Raw genomic sequence first — 17,681 nt, 5'->3', positions numbered from 1 at the left:
AATATGTAAACTAAAGATTCATTTTGATCATGTGAATGATAGGTGACACTGACTCCGGGCCTGACTATATACAAAATATCGGAGATGGGTTACATTAGCAGTTATCACTTCAAATTATTTGTTTATGAATGGATGTCCAATTGAATTCCTCATCTATTTAAACAACACCTCTGAACTCGATCCAGCCACCTGAAAATCTAGGTGAAATGTGAACACAGAAAATACATTACAATATATCAGTTATAACATGTATGTAGCACAAAGGTTTCATACTGTTACATGTATGTACAATGTAGGATGGGGTATGTGTTACGTATACATGTACACCTGTGCAGTCCGGGCCAGATTTACCGATTTAACACATGCACACATTGTAACTTAACTGTGTACACTAAAAAAAAATTTTTAATAAATAAATAAAAATAAATAAAAATAAATAAATGTTGGTGATTTAATGTGTGCTTCAGCTAGGCATGACCTAATAATCAGCACACTTCAACAATTCCGCTAACATAGGATATATAAGAATATTTCCGCTTCACCAAGTGCGCAACTGATGCGCATGTACTGTCAGTGACTTAGATTGTGATTATCCCCAGCAGCTCCCCATTTTACACCTGGGTGGAGTACTGGAGTAAAGCAATTGAGAATTAACCCTAACCCTACCCGTGTTTTTTTTGCTATCGGAAGGGAAAGAAGAAACGAAAAAGGAGAGAAGGTGAAGAAAGAAGTCACTTGGTACCCCCGGGATTCGAACCCGGGACCCCTCGCATGCCACGCACACGATCACCGACATGTAGCTACCGAGGTTTGGCTGCCCGGGCAGCAATTCCCTGGGTATATGTGACTTGGGCTGATTGCATCATCAAGTCACATGGAATGCATGCACACAGAGTGGTTTTAATAGTGAGCTTCAGTGAAACTCAGTTGGGTTAGGGCTAAGCTATCTTGTTCAACGACGCAACTCACTGGCCGCAGTGTGGCTCGAACCCGCAATCTTTCGATTATGATGCTCTCACCCGAACCATGGGGCAGTGTGCTTCCCATACACTATACATAAATAGGATTGGTTCAAATTCATCTCTATTTGGAGTCTTTGATATAATGTTCATAACTTTAATTTTGAACATGGACTCGGACTGAGTCAGGACTTGAGCCGGACTCAGTTCATATAGTTTGCTGGACTCGGACTTGGCTCAGACTTGGCACCCTGGTCTGGAGTCCGGACTCTGATACAAAAGGACTCAGACTTGGCTCAGACTCAAATTCGAATCGACTCGGCTCAACTCAGACGAGGTAGACTCGGGCACAAGTCTAGGTAATTTATAACCTGTTTGTGCAGATGTGAGAGAATCAATGATGCATGACACCACTAGAGTTCTTTCCTAGATATAGGCCTATATGTAGCACAGGTTCTGTGCTGTACTCTGATAGCTATGATGATCCAAGATACAGGCATGAGACTGCACTTTCCTAAAAAAAACTGAAAAAACTGAAAATGCGCGTGAAATTGGGCAAAAAGTACCAAAAACAGGCTGAAATTAAATAAAGTTATGGAAATTTTGACTATAAAAAAACAATTCAGTTTTTAAACTGAAAATTCTCATGCCTGAAGATATATTCCACCAATAGTAGCCCTCGCTAAGCTCGGTGCTCGCTTCACTCACAACCAAGAGGAACGCAACCCATCTTGATAGTATACTACTAAAACAACAGAGCCCAAAAGTAGTGCTACACAATGTGTACTTGTAAAACATCACCCCAAAGTCACCTGCAACTTTAACTTTAAAGATATCGGCCTATCATACATGTATCATAAGGAAAAATATTTTCAAAGCAACTGTCAATACACTCATGTGCATATAGTCTTTATTTAAATGCAAATATAAGTAATCTAATTAAGGTGATGTGATTTCATTTCAGAATGTGAAGAATATTATGTTGACATGTGTTTAATCAAAACTCGCAAATCATCTCGAAACTCTTCATAGCAACTCCCAAAATTTCAACTCACAACTCATAAATTTCAACTCGCAACTTCATAAATTTTAACTCGCAAAAATGTCAACTCGCAACTCGCAAAACCAACTCGCAACTTCCTTTGACAACTCGCAAAAATTCCAACTCGCAACTTCGCAAATTCCAACTCGCATCTACGCAACTTCGCAAATTGAACTCGCAACTCGCATCTCGCAACTTCGCTTTTCGCAACTCACAACTCGCAACTCGCACTCGCAACTCGCAACTCGCACATTATCCAAACCCGACACAATCACATGGTGTGATTTTACCCAATTGGATTTTATAGATCTGTATAACTGATGATTGCATATTGGTACCAGATGTTTCACTATTTGGGATAGATTTTTAATTAAGCATGTACATGTCGTTTAATTTTTAATGGATAGCGTGTCTACTGCATATAAATACTGTATGCATAATGCCATTATCCATTTTGTGACATTCATGGGTATTTTAGCACTAGTTCAGTGCAAAGGGCATTGTGACAGGCCCTCTGACATTACAAAATTGTGCCGAGCTATGCTCAAATTAGAGAATAAATGATAGGATTTTTTGCTCAGCCATATGGCACTCTCCACACACTCGGAACACAAAGTAAATTTGGACTGAATTTCGCAGCTGCCGTGATCACTAGTACGCGCCATTCAAATTGCACACCGAGTGATAGGAGCCAAACCAACACGGGCGAATTTGAAACCGTCTGGCGACTCTCACCCAGTAATAATCAAATTTTTACTGTATTTAATTAATTTGGTTTAGTTTTGTGGGGTTCATTGTCAAACCCTAATGGGGTAACGGTTTTAGCTTCTATTTATATTATTTATTAACATAGGCCTACTTGTTTGTGATATTTTAAGCGTTTAAAAAATGCAAAATAATCCCATTAAATTACACAGCCGACAAAGGAAATTTACTGAATTTAGAGAATGCATGGCGCTCACCACCTGATTATGTACTATGATATCCATCCCCAAGTACACCAAGTTATAAATATTTCAGTGCAATTTACCTTTAAGGGATCAGATAGCAACATTTGCACAGTATTTTGAAACTTGGTGTTTTGCAACAAGGGTGTTTCACCTCAACCTTCAGATTATACCTCAACATTTAAAATGTATTACATTTCAATTTCAAATATGCCATCAATATCAATATGATCTAGTTTAGAAGATGGAATTAGGCCAAACAAGTTGAGGTGGTCACTGTTATCATTAGGCCCTTTGAGCTGATCCTACTTCAATGTGCAAAACCAAGTCTAGGTACTGGGGCAAAACAAGCAATAAAAGATGATAGACATGCCAGAATAAGTGATGAGCACTAAATTGAGGAATGTTTTGCAGACTAACCAATTGCTTATAGGTCCTATACCGCAAACTTTAATAATAACTCAAAACACTGATTCTGTAACAATTTCAGAATTTGAAAGACTTTTAGTTTTACATTTATTGTCATCATCTGTGATGCTTTTGTTACTGAACCAATATGCAATGAAATGTAAAAATAAGTTATGTACTATGCTGTAAATTGATGTTGCATATGTAATTGCTTAGAAGTTGAATGTGTTAATCCATGTATCTCTCAAAGTCATCACTAGCACTACTACGGGCTCTGTTGCGGTTGAACACTTCATGCTACGCGCTCGGTTGCTCGCGCTACACACTCGCTAAGTCTGTGAGGGCCACAGACTGCGGCTAAGTTATCACTTCATCAGTCTACCTCAAGTGATGACTTCAATACAGATCATTAGAGGCATATCATGGTTGAACCAATATCAACCCTCCTTGCGCATACAAAATTCAAAACTTTAGTTCTGATTTTAAAAATAAAGCAAACAAATAAAAAATTTATATGAAGCTTATCAAAAACATGAACAGGCCATATGTTTTTTTATTCCTTTTATTAGTTTACATACACAGTAATTTGCATAAGTTACTTGTTTGATTGGCGTAACCCGACCTACCCTGAAATTAGGCCCGATCCTAGACTTTCTTTTCTTTTCTTTTTTTGCAAAAAAATAAATACCAGTAAATAAATTTTTTAAAAGAAATACAAAATTTAATTTAAAAAAAATAAGAAAAAAAGATCCAAGGCCTTTATCAAATGCAATTTACAGCTTTAAAAGTTGCATTGGTGACCATTTATCACAGAGAATGTCCTTGAATTACTACTAAAAATTTTTTTTTTTGATCCCTACCTATCCTATTTTTTATGTTACGCCAATCAAACAATTTTTTTAGGCCTTACTGAGAAGTTGAGGGATCTTACAAAACGCAAGTTACACTATTTACAATCATTAAAATAAGAATTAATTCTCTTTGTTGCACATATCATAACAATTAACATCTAATATTGTGTCCGAGTGCATATAAAAATAAGTTCTTTGCTCTCCAACCTGGGCCACACCCATCTCCGATGACATGGGATCAGCCTAGGTTTACACCTCGCTGGGTCACTAAGGTCATCACTGCAAATGTGCAAACTTGATTTACTAGATCATGTTCTAGCATACATCATGAACAAATTCAATGAAGCAAACATACCCCACTAAGTAATGTTTAGATCACGTTTTGTATCTCAATTTATCACACTACTAGAATTACAACGGCAGGTTCGTTTTGCATACCCGCATACTGCATATTTTTAGAGTTTCTTAGTGGCGAGTATATAAAATATATTAAAGCTACTTTATTTGGAGAGCATGTTTTGGAGATGTTGGTACGAGCTTTGTGGTGGTGGCGTGCATGGAGAGGGTGGATGGGTGTGCACTTCCGTTTATTTGTTGATATTTTTCATTTTGTTAGGTTAATGAGTGTGTTTTACTTTGTTAAAATAACTTGAAAAAATAAAACACCCCAAGATATGTAGTAGATGCACTGTCACCTTAACAGTTTCACTGGACTTCCCCAAGGCTACATAATTATCCAAACAGACTTTAAACACTTTCCTTACATGTGTATGGTTTTATCCAGTACCAGTTTCCTTTTTGTATTAATAACAAGTACCGTCGGATCCGTAGCGGTCGCTGCGGGACAAGGAATTCAATTTTGCAGTGTTGGTGTCTTTGAAGCAGGTTAAAGTTTGACCCCTATTTTGACTTGTAACCCCTCTGTGAGCTTAACCTTTGAGGCGCTCATCTTAAAATAATGCCAGAAAGGGTATTTCCATCCACACCAAAAAAAAATCAAAATTTGAAAAATTGTGTTCGAAACCAATTTTGGACACTTTTGATGTCCAAACGATTTTCGGGAAAAAGCGTCCTGACATCAAAAGTGTTCGAAACCGATTTCGGACACTTTTGATTTCCAAACAATTTTCGGGAAAAAGCGTCTTGACATCGAAAGTGTTCGGAAACCGATTTCGGACACTTTTGCTGTCCACACGCTTTTCCGGAAAAAAGCGGCTTGACATCAAAAGTGTTCGAAACCGATTTCGGACACTTTTGATGTCCAAACGATTTTCGGGAAAAAGCGGCTTGACATCAAAAGTGTTCGGAGACCAATTTCGGACACTTTTGATGTCCAAACGATTTTCGGGAAAAAGCGTCTTGACATCGAAAGTGTTCGAAACCGATTTCGACACTTTTGATGTCCAAACGATTTTCGGGAAAAAGCATCTTGACATCAAAAGTGTGCGGAAACCGATTTCGGACAATTTTGATGTCCAAACGATTTTCGGGAAAAAGCGTCTTGACATCAAAAGTGTTCAGAAACCGATTTCGGACACTTTTGATGTCCAAACGATTTTCGGGAAAAAGCGTCTTGACATCAAAAGTGTTCGAAACCGATTTCGGACACTTTTGATGTCCAAACGATTTTCGGGAAAAAAGCGTCTTGACATCGAAAGTGTTCGGAACCCGATTTCGGACACTTTTGATGTCCAAAACGATTTTCGGAAAAAAGCGTCTTGACATCGAAAGTGTTCGAAAACCGATTTCGGACACTTTTGATGTCCAAACGATTTTCGGGGAAAAAGCGTCTTGACATCAAAAGTGTTCGGAAACCGATTTCGGACACTTTTGATATCCAAACGATTTTCGGGAAAAAGCGTCTTGACATCAAAAGTGTTCGGAAACCCATTTCGGACACTTTTGATGTCCAAACGATTTTCGGGAAAAAAGCGTCTTGACATCGAAAGTGTTCGGAAACCGATTTCGGACACTTTTGATGTCTAAACGATTTTCGGAAAAAAAGCGTCTTGACATCGAAAGTGTTCGGAAACCGATTTCGGACACTTTTGATGTCCAAACGATTTTCGGGAAAAAAGCGTCTTGACATCCAAAGTGTTCGAAACCGATTTCGGACACTTTTGATGTCCAAACGATTTTCGGGGAAAAAGCGTCTTGACATCAAAAGTGTTCGAAACCGATTTCGGACACTTTTGATGTCCAAACGATTTTCGGGAAAAAGCGTCTTGACATCGAAAGTGTTCGAAACCGATTTCGACACTTTTGATGTCCAAACGATTTTCGGGAAAAAGCGTCTTGACATCGAAAGTGTTCGAAACCGATTTCGGACACTTTTGATGTCCAAACGATTTTCGGAAAAAGCGTCTTGACATCGAAAGTGTTCGAAACCGATTTCGGACACTTTTGAGGTCCACACGATTTTCGGGGAAAAGCGCCTTGACATCAAGTGTTAAATCCCTAATTTCCCTTAATTCTTGTCAGTTTCCCTTAATTCACCAGAATTTCCTTAATTCTCTTCAATTTCCCTTAACTTCCCTCAATGTTCCCAATTTCCCTCAATTTCCCAAATTTCCCTTAACTGCCCTCTATTTTCCCAAGTTTTCCTTAATTCTTGTCAATTTCCCTTAATTCACCTGAATTTCCCTCAATTTCCCTTAATTCTCTTCAATTTCCCTTAACTTCCCTCAATGTTCCCAATTCTCCCTCAATTTCCCCTCATTTTCCCAAATTTCCCTTAAATTCCCACCATTTTCCCAAATTTCCCTTAATTCACCTGAATTTCCCTCAATTTCCCTTAATTCTCCTCAATTTCTCCAAATTTCCCTTAATTCCCCTCAATTTCCCCCTTAATTGCCCACAAAATCAATTAATTCATCTGAATTTCCCTCAATTCCCCCAAAATTGCCCTTAATTTCCCCCATTCCCCTCATGTTCCCCACTTTTCCCAAATTTCCCTTAATTGCCCTATAGGCCCTCTCCCTCACCAAGTAGTACCATAGCCATGCGACAGATGTTGACGTAACAGCATTTTTTAGAAATTGTTGAAAATCGTGTAATGCCCCTTTAATGACCTAATTAGCATATTTCGGGACGAAACTCTTTTCGGGACGAAACTCTTTTCCCTCACCAAGTACCATAGCCATGCGACAAACGATGTTGACGTAAGAGCATCTTTTAGCGTTTGTTACTAACGGACTAACGGACGAACGGACTAACGGACGGAGAGACATGGTGACTTATAGAGCTGCTACCCGCAGCTAAAAATGTATCATTGCAAACAAGCAATGTATTGTATCATATGTTCTCAACCTATAAATTAAACAGGAACTAAACTATACTGATGAGTCCCTTTAGAATTGAATAACAAAAAGGGGTCACCTTTTATCAAATGTTTACTATTTATGAATTGCATGGCACCATTGTATGCCGAAAAAAATCGACGTTTTGGTTCTCGTACTCTCCCTCTGAGATTTCTGAGATTTGCCAGATTTTTTTTTAATTTTTCAAATATTTTGAAAGCTTCGTACATTTTTTTGCAGTACTACTCTAACGAATTAATAATCTGATATTTGCATTGAAGTAAAAACAAAAATCCTACCTAATTTATAGTTCATGAACACTCATTCCGGGACTCATTCATGTAAAAAATTACCATACAACGTTCCTGTGTTCCCTATTAATAGGCCTATGATACTAACTTTTTCTCTGGTTAATTATACCCCTCTCTCCCTTTACCCCTTCACCAAATGTTAGGGCTCACTGCTAGATTTTGAATACAAACTATTTCCAATAAATCTGGATTTCATAGTATGTCCCATCATTCAGTGTGACATTCCACCTTATACCTGTACCGGGGTATAAAAAGCACAGACCATCCAAAGATAGGCATTATGGGATATGATGTCACTAATCTAGATCTACACTTACGGTAATTGACATAAACAATGTATATTTTGTTGTGTTCCAATATCTGTGGTTTTCAATATTTGCCAAGGAGGCAAGGACAGACATGTGCTAAATAAAATAGTTTATGTTAAGGTGATGCTGACTGAATCATTTTAGACTGATCGTGTTTCCAAATTGAGATACAGACACCCAGAAAATTAATTCACACTCATGACACATTCATGAGCATTGTACAGTCATTCATCAATCTAATTAGCATCTCTCACAAATTTTGAGATGTCTGCCCAAGGATCAAATAAAAGTGTTTATATCATGTGTTTATATTTTGTTTAAGACATATGCCCAATCAATCATGCAACATTTAATGCTTAATACAACTCACCACAAAGAAACTCTAAAAATATGCAGTATGCAGGTATGCAAAACGAACCTGCCGGAATTACAATGTATATTTTCAATGGTTTGATACAATTCAATGTCAAATGCAGCATTTTAATGTGGGAAAATGCACTTTTTTTAACAAAGTGAGTAACTTTATCTTTTGAGTTTTTACTTGATATTTGTTATTTTGTTTGTTGAATTACTTTTTTGTGGAGCTGGTTGGCATTTGACAGTGAACATAAAATGATAAAAACATTGAAATATAATATAGTTTCTAAAGAGAAATCAATGAATTCTATGTCAAATATGATCTAACCCATTTATCTTTTTTCCAAATTTAAAGAAAGTCAAGAAATCAATGAATTCCATGTCAAATACAATCTCACCCATTTTTCTATATTTCCTGAACGTCAATAATTTATATTCGTATTCTTAATATTCTGTGCGCATGGTCTAGTTTATAGAAACAAATCACATTTCTGGTATAGTCTATCTGGCTGTTGACAAACCCTATCATATATGATATAGTGTGCCAGTATCCACTACTCAAAATATTGGACCTGAATGACATGATTGAGGATAGAAGAAACAAAACAAAAATCCTATCATTTATTCTCAAACTAATAGCCCCCCCCCCCTCTCCCATAGATCCTTCCTGTCAATGCCATCTATGGCTTCTGACTTGCAGTAGCATCATTAAATAAACATTGATTATTGTCGAAGTTTAGCCGTCGTGTGGATGCTCGTCGTTGATTAGGGGATTAAAAGTTACCATCGATGGTTAGTATTTAAATCATCGATGGTAAGCCACCGTCTGAACACAACTATAGTTGAGGATATTTTGCAATGATCCCACTTTCCCCATCTTGATGGTTTCCTCTTAACAGGTCAAGGGTTCATGCAAATTAGAATGCATCAATTATCACCAGCTTGGTTTGCAGTATTGGTCTATGGTTTCGCCAGAGTCAAGTTCATACAATAACACCATTGTCTTGTAAGGCTTCTAAAATCTGCTATTTGGATTACTTCTCAGGGATGAGATTACCATTTTCCCTCCCAATCAAGTGTTGCCATTTACACTTACCACAACCACTAGGGTCCACAACATGCTCATCTATCAGGGCACAGTTCTTTAACCCCAATACATTTGTACATGCATTGAATGACCTTTGAAATTTTGAGTACAAAAACTCAAACTCTGCAACTTGAGTTCAAGTTTTGCCCTGTGCAATTGAGGTTATTGAATTATGCCATTGGGATGAGGCTATTGTGGTCCATAGTGAACTCTCACAGGAATTATGTTTAAAACCTGTTTCAGACTAATGAGCATTTGATATTGCCCTAGAATCTTAGACCGATCATTTAATAACGAGGACAAAAATACTCATTGAGTGGCTTTTAGTGTGGGTTGCCGACTAATTTGCTGCATCTTTGCCAAATCTTTACTAGTCTAGAAACCGGGATTATTTATGGAAACTTTTAATTTTGCACCTTTAAAAATGATTAAAATGAACAAATTGGCAACACTGTTTCCCTCTACAAATACTGGTAATAGTTGATAGCAATACAAGATGCAGTGTAAATATTCAGCATCTCCATCTAGCTCTAGTGGTTTCCCACCCTATGTGATCAAGTATCACATCAACACAGACTTAACCTCATGCCCCTCATCAAAGTGAATTCAATCTCCAGTAGAAAAGTCTGCAATTAGCATGATAGATGCAGAGAGTACAAACAGATCATTATCTCTAAAATGGTTAATGTACCATCAATAATGTCAACCAATGTTGATATAATTATATAAAAAAAACTTAAAATATATGCTGCTGCAGTGTGCTCTTTGTGCGATGTTCAGGGGTTGAACTTCTCAAACATGTTTCATTTGCTAACTCACACCCTCCCCAAAAAGAAAATTCAAACCTACCCCCCCAAAAAAAAAAAAAAAAAAAAAAAAAAAATCCTCCCAGAAGAAAATTTCAACCATCCCCCGTGTAAACACACACACTTTTACTTATATTTTGGGCAAAAAGAGTGTAAAATTGAAAATTGGCCCACACTAATCACAAACTTTTACTTATATTTTTGGCAAAAACAGTGTAAAATTGAAAATTGGCCTGGTAAAAACAAAATTTAACCTTAATAAAATTTGGCCTAATGTAAAGTTTCAGCAGTGAGAAAGACTTAATTTATTAATATTATGCTTCACCCTTGCAGGGTGTAAAAAAATAACAATACAATACTAGTAGTAGATGCGAGGATCACAATAAAGGATGCACTCCAGAGAAATAAAGAATATAAATTTAGGAATACCATTAGTTTTTGATACAACATTTTATAGAACATTTTTTAAATCTTTTTATAACCTGTCATTTAAAGGGGCATTTCGTGATCCACAGCCTCATCCCCCCACTTTTCCCAAAAAAAGTTGAGATTTTTACACCACTGGATACCTCTGGCTACATAATGTTTATGTACCAAATATTTCTTGCAGATTAATTCGTTTAGCAAAAATATCGCCAAATTTGAATTTCGTTCTGGTGCACCAGAACGAAATTACAACACATTGTCTATGGAGCAGTGTAATACACATAATCATGCATAACTCATAACGCAAAAATCGGAATCAACTGAAATTTTGGAAATAAGCTTTTTCGTGGATATCTACTGAAAAATGTCATAAAAGAGAGATGCTAGGATCACAAAATCCTCCTTTAAGGCTGGAACATCTGATATTTAAAAAACAAACGGTTTAAAAACATACCTTTGTTGCTAGTAGTGCTTACAGCCCACCCCATCCTCATGCAATTCACTGAATTGGAAAATGGTAGATCTAGATCCTCTCCTTTTTGGGATACTGTTATTTATGATTCCAATTCAGTATGTGATTTCAAGCATTGATATCCTTATAAGTGCATTTCGTAAAATGTACACCAGTATAAAGAAAAGTTGAGGTGACCTTGACCCAAAAGTAATTTATAATCCAAGGATGATTTATTAGCAGTTATAAATTACAGAGCCAGAGGTCTAAACATGTACTGAACACACTACACAATACAATATTATCAAATTAAATCTATTTTTATTTGATTTATGGCTAGATAACCGTAAGGCAGATGTGCAAAAATACACATTTCAACTAACTTGAACTTCAGATATTTTAGGGATGTACATGTAGGCCTATATCATCATGTATACCATTTATACTGGCTATTGATGCTAGAATGGTTGGGTTTTTCCATATTGAACATTGAACATTAAAGCCTTTAACTGTATATATATATTCCAAGAAACTCATACTGACAACACAAAAGTACCAAAACAATTTAACTTGGATTACAAACTTGTGAAAACTTTCTTAGTTGAGTTCAGGGTTTACAAGTAAATACCAACAACTTTTGCCTTTTCAAACAAATGAACATACAGCAGTGGGCAGGCCCGTATGCAGGATTTCATTTGGGGGGTGCTGACTGCTGATTTTGAAAAAGTGGACTTTTTTTCAAGGGGGGCAGGCTCTGCCGTTTGACTTTGAGGAGAGCTATTCACCCATTGCACGGTTCCGCCATATGCGAGGAGAGCCTCGATCTGGCAGCATGCATGAATTGGAATTGAACCAGTCATATAACATTGCGTAAAGTTACGTGATACTTCCTTTCATGTTTATTGCCAGATCGAGGCTCTCCACGCATATGACGGAACCGTGCAATCATGGTGCAATAGGCGAAGAGCGATTGCTCCCATCACTCCCCTCAAATAAAGCTGAGGAGAGCTTTATATTGCTTGCCTACCTTTGATGTAACAATAATAACCACATACATGTATATACAGTACAGTAAAAATGCTCTCCTAGTGCTCTCCTGTAGCACTCAAGGAGAGCGATTAAAAGCTCACCTGCAAATTTCAAAGGCTAAAGCCTGGGGGCGATTTTGTGAAAAGTGGACTTTCTTCCCAAAATTTTGACCTTTTTTGTCCAAAAAAGCATTTAAAAACCTTATTTTGTTGGACTTTATGTATACTTGTTCAAATTTGGGGGGGGGGGCATCGCACAAACATATTTCTAAAATTAAACAATATGTAAAAAGGTCCCTGATGATACCAACTCTTTAATGCTTAGAATAAACTGATTATATGATCATGATGATTACTGGTTTTCTATTGTCATCAGCTGGAAAAGAGCCATTCATCATAGGAATCCCTGCACACCTGCCAAGGCATTTATTTTATGCTTTGTGCACACACAACCATGCAGAATACATGTACTGCAATGAGCTTCACTGAAATACTTTCCTGTTTATGTTTATGAGTGGGCCATTCAATACAAATTATGCTTGCTAATATTTTATATAAATTTGAGCAAAGCAATTAATCAAGATGCTCATTATTTGTGATGTAATTTCATGAGTAACACAGGTTGGATGTCAACGTTGATTAAATTTGTCAAATTGGTTAAAAAGCTATATTTAGCAAAAAGAACTGTTCAGATGCAATTTCTGTTTTTATTTCATTGTAGAGTATTTCATTGCAGCATATTGAAAGCACTAGCATGTGGACTTGCTACCAGTAAAATAAGCAAGAAAAAATATGTATGACAATTACTTCTTGCCAACAAGAGACTATATTTTAGGATGATCTAATCATATTTTCTGATTTTAGATCAATTTTGTACTCTTGCCATCTGGAGCTACATGTAGAGGGTGATTAAATAATTCCCACCATGCAATGCAACTGTTCACCCTATATAATTGTGCACTGTGCGAAAACAGGTCAAGGTCAGTTTAGCCGTTTTCATTGGTTAGCTAGGGAAAATAATGTTGTATTTCATTTCCATAAAAAATAAGATTTCTTTTCAATAAAATGTTAGTTTTCACTGTCAGATATGTCTCCTTTTTAACAGATTAGGCAAAACAAAGAAAATCACTCTGTTGATCATGAGCCTGTTGGTCCTTTTGATGTGTTATGATCTTCCTACACGCTGTGTATGTACAAGGACGAGGGAGCCTGAGACGCACTTATAACAGCATGCCACCCAGTGATGCCAACGCTGCACCTTAGGAGCACAATTGGGCTATTTGGCAATCACTTGCCGCTACTCAAAAAACAGTGCCGCTACTTGCCTAAAATTGGGCAAAAGCCATGTCGTGGCAGTAGTATGATGTATTTTCCTTTCAATTTAGCCAATTTTTAAAGGTTTTGAGTCTCTAAAGCTCCGAATTTCAATAACAAAGGGTTAATTGTGACCAATTATTGATCGGTCTGTAACTTCCATTTTTAAGTCAAGTGCTTTTCCACCCAATTGGGTGATTTGCATTCTCAATTCTGGTCAATCCGCCCAAATATCCAGTATTGGGCGCTTTTTTTTGGAAATTAAAAAATTGGGCTTCTTGAAACTCATTTACCGCAGCCTGGCGAGCCAATGTGCCGCGCCTTGGTGCTGAAAAGTTTTGGCAACACTGATCACACCCTCTATGGTGCTTCCTGTTGTCCATAAAAGGAAACAGTCAGATGTGATGAGTTGCCAGTCTGATGCAGCCCTCGAATTAAGGATCTGAAGGGGCACGGCAACTTTTTTAGGGCAAGTTGATAATTGCCGTGGATTTTCACTGAAAAGGCAAGGCAGCACGGCAATTTGTAATATTTCAAAAGGGCATCAAGGCAACTGTTGAAAATTTGAGAAGGGCACCAAGGCAATTTTTCAAAAGCGAATAGATGCATTACCGTCAGCTGAATTCGACACCAAAGTAAAATTCGACTCTCAACTTTACACTAAAACTAACCTGATTGCTTAAAAAACCTGCTTTATAATAAAAAGCAATCAAAAATCAACAGTTTAATTTTGCGATCCCTAGTTCTGAGCTGCAAAACTGACTCGAAACAGCGATGAAACAGCTGTAACTTTGGTAATAATATTGATCAAATTCGCCGGGATAAAAACTATTTCGTGCAAAACATATCTAGAGATGGGCTCACATGTACATGATAAGACGATACCGGAAGGGTATCGCCATCAGTTTGCAATGGGAAGTCAATGTTTGATAATCGAGAGAACAATTGATTTGCCCAGCGCTCAGATTTTGTTCACATCACGAGGTCGAGGAAGCTTTAGTTACTAACAGCGTTTCTGATTGGTCGATAGTACGTTGAAGGTATTTCTCTGACCAATCGAGTAAATGAATAGCAACCAGATAATGTATAAAAGCCGATGTGATTGGCTGAATATGTAAGCTTACGTACGGGTAATGAATATTAATTCACAACAAACTATTGTGTATACTGTGATTGATAGCTGGGTTACGATGCTCAAAATAGCGATCGTGTTCAAGATTTTCGATTTAATTTTCCACAATTTTGCGGGGATTTAACCAGTACTTGTTTTCGATTTTATAATGAAGGGGCAGGGCCGGCCGGCTAGGGCACCCACGGCAACTTCATTTAGGGGCACGGCAAGTGACTGCCGTCGGTAAAGGACATATTTTGAGGGCATTACGGCAATGGGGGTGGGCACCCACGGCAATATGCCGTCGGTGCCGTGGGTTAATTCGAGGGCTGGTCTGATGAAACCACCAACATAGTTCTAAAATGTGAGTCGTGAGTAAATCACGTTCGTTTTTAGATGGAATTGTTAATAACGAACAAAATTCACAACATATTCCAACCCCTCCCCCAATTTTCAATTATAATTTATAAACATATAACATTATATTTGGTAGCAATGTATGTAGCTATGGTCTCCTCTATCCAGTGATACCAAAATAAGTACAAACAAACAATAGGCCTACATACCCCAAATATATGTAATATCGCTATGACATCATAATGTGTCATTATGTGTGGGCGCCCATGCAAATTTGGGAATTTCTGGCTATATGGGCAAAATTGGTTTTCAGCTAAAAATTCTACAAAAATGCAATTTTCACCAAATTTTCTCCTTAATAACAGGAAATTAATATTTCAACCTAACTAACAAGTAAATAAAGTGGGTAATGGTGCATCAAACGGACAAGGACACAAAACACATCAAGGATCAAGAAATGATACAAGAGGATACCTTGAATATGAACAACAGGAAAGAAAACGAGCAAGGTACACCAACTTAATGTGGGGAAACAAGTAAAATACAGACTATAAAATATGCAGAGGGGGCAAAACCAGCAAATGTAGGCATAGGAGGTCAGGTACAGTTCGATAGCCAAAAATGACCAGTTCCAAGGCTCACAAAAGTGCTAAACCTTCAAAAACAACAAGGATCATCATTGATCCTTGTTGTTTTTGCAGGTTCTCCTCCCCGGTTGCTCGAGAAACACTAGCCACAAATTAGCTCACGGATGCCCTCGCATTCAAAGATTTGCGATAGAGACTATGCTCGAACAACTCCCCGGTTATAAGCCCACCCCCATTTTTCAAGTGAATTTGCTCATCTAGGGGGGGTGGGCTTATACCCGAGTGGTTACGGTAATCATCATTTTTAGAGATGAAAAATAAAAATTGGTGTCATTTCGTATAAAGGGATATTTATATTACTTCTTTGATTTAGAGGCACATTGTATGTTTCTGATTCCAACTGTGTAATTTACTACTAAAATTCTACATGCAATTGTGCAGGTACATTTTAAAAGTTACCTGCACAGAATCAAAGAAAGTCACCTGCATATGTGCAGGTGTACATGTACCTGTACAGGTGGTAAATCAAACACTGCCCCCGGTTCATACACTAGGTATGGGTACATGTCATGAGACCAGGTATACCACGGGTAAGGTGCTGGAGTAAAAATCTTATCACTTTCTGGCTAAGACTCTGTATCAATGTCAAAAGCCGAAACTCGCATTAGAATTTGGAACCGTGAGTTATCATTTTGTACTTCAGACTGGACAGACTGTAAGTGCATGATTATATTTTTAAATATAATCAAATGCAGTAAACCTTTGACGAGCGCCAGTATTGTTTGTTTGCATCACGTATTTACTGCGTTGGACGACTTGTCTCTGATTGGCTGCTGAGGCGATCTGCTGTTGCCGAGTGGAAATTTATGAATGAACTGTGCGCCGTACGCGTTGTTAGCGCCGAATTTGCAACATCACGGTAGTCGCGCTCGTCAAAGGTTTGCTGAGCCTGAGCTGCATTTGACTATATTCTTTATATGAATGTACTATAGTATAGAAAAATGATCAATCATCAAATTCGTGTACTGTACATCGTGGAACATACTCTTTGCGTGGCTGTGCGTAGTAAGCAGTTGTACGCAGATAGCCTCGCTAATATGGACGCCAGAGAGAAGCGCCATGCTACGCGCGGCAGTAGTTAGCATGATTAGTCGCGGAGTAACACACGTAGTCGTACTAGAATGTTCCACGATGTTCACGAATTTAATATTTTTTCTATAGGGTTCAGTGTCGGCTGTCACTAATTGGCTGTCTTGCTACGGCCCTGGCCTGGTTGACACCAATTATAAACCATAAAACAATGCATTGAAAATGTGCGTGCAGCTCCAGTGCAGTGCCAGTGTTGTGCTGTACAGCATCAACATGTCAATGTACTGCCACTGCACTAAACTCATGAACTTGTTTCCCGACTTGTGAGTCCTCATCCATTTTTGTCATCTGACATATAAATTGGTAGCGGTTGGTAACAACCACCTAACATCCAACTCACTCTTCTTCTCCCTAACCATCAATTAAAACATAAAGTGAGTAATCTCACCATCTATAATCGTGCTCCATTATTACGAATCCACGGTGTAATTATGAACTTCCATTGATTGTAACTGTACACAACAACAAGACGCTACTCTGGTATCCTATCCGCCATGATAATTACGTCGTGACGTCAGCATAATTAGGTCACATGATCAATTTAGGGGCTTTTCCTTCCCATGATGCTTTATTCTCTAAACTTTTTTCCGAAGTTTGCTGTGCAACAGGTGTTATGTTGACAATGTATTTCAATATTTGAATTGATAGATTCTTATGTTTTCTGACCATTAGTATTTTTATCGGTATCATATATTTGGTATCATTTTCAGTTATAAATCTTCAAAAATCTTGGAAAGCTCTCTAAAACGAAGAAAGACCATAATTAATAAAACAGTTCTAGAAGTAAATTCTGGAGGAAAGAAAGAAAGAAAGAAAGAAAGAAAGAAAGAAAGAAAGAAAGAAAGAAAGAAAGAAAGAAAGAAAGAAAGAAAGAAAGAAAGAA

At 37.6% G+C, this 17,681-nt stretch overlaps 1 protein-coding gene across 1 annotated transcript in view; it reads right to left on the bottom strand.

Moving 5' to 3' along the window:
• LOC140159029 (A-kinase anchor protein 13-like) overlaps positions 1 to 17,316 on the bottom strand; it is a 186,997-nt gene extending 169,681 nt beyond the window's left edge. The window contains exon 1 of the mRNA XM_072182352.1: positions 17,187 to 17,316. The gene's annotated coding sequence lies outside the window, so the exon portion shown is untranslated. The remainder of the gene's footprint in view (positions 1 to 17,186) is intronic.
• Positions 17,317 to 17,681: the final 365 nt, after the last annotated feature.

The sequence above is a fragment of the Amphiura filiformis genome, chromosome 8 (genome assembly GCF_039555335.1).
Source record: "Amphiura filiformis chromosome 8, Afil_fr2py, whole genome shotgun sequence".
NCBI classification, from domain to species: Eukaryota; Metazoa; Echinodermata; class Ophiuroidea; order Amphilepidida; family Amphiuridae; genus Amphiura; species Amphiura filiformis.
The sequence above is the reverse complement of the archived record's forward strand: the minus strand, read 5'-3'. Positions and strand labels throughout refer to the sequence as shown.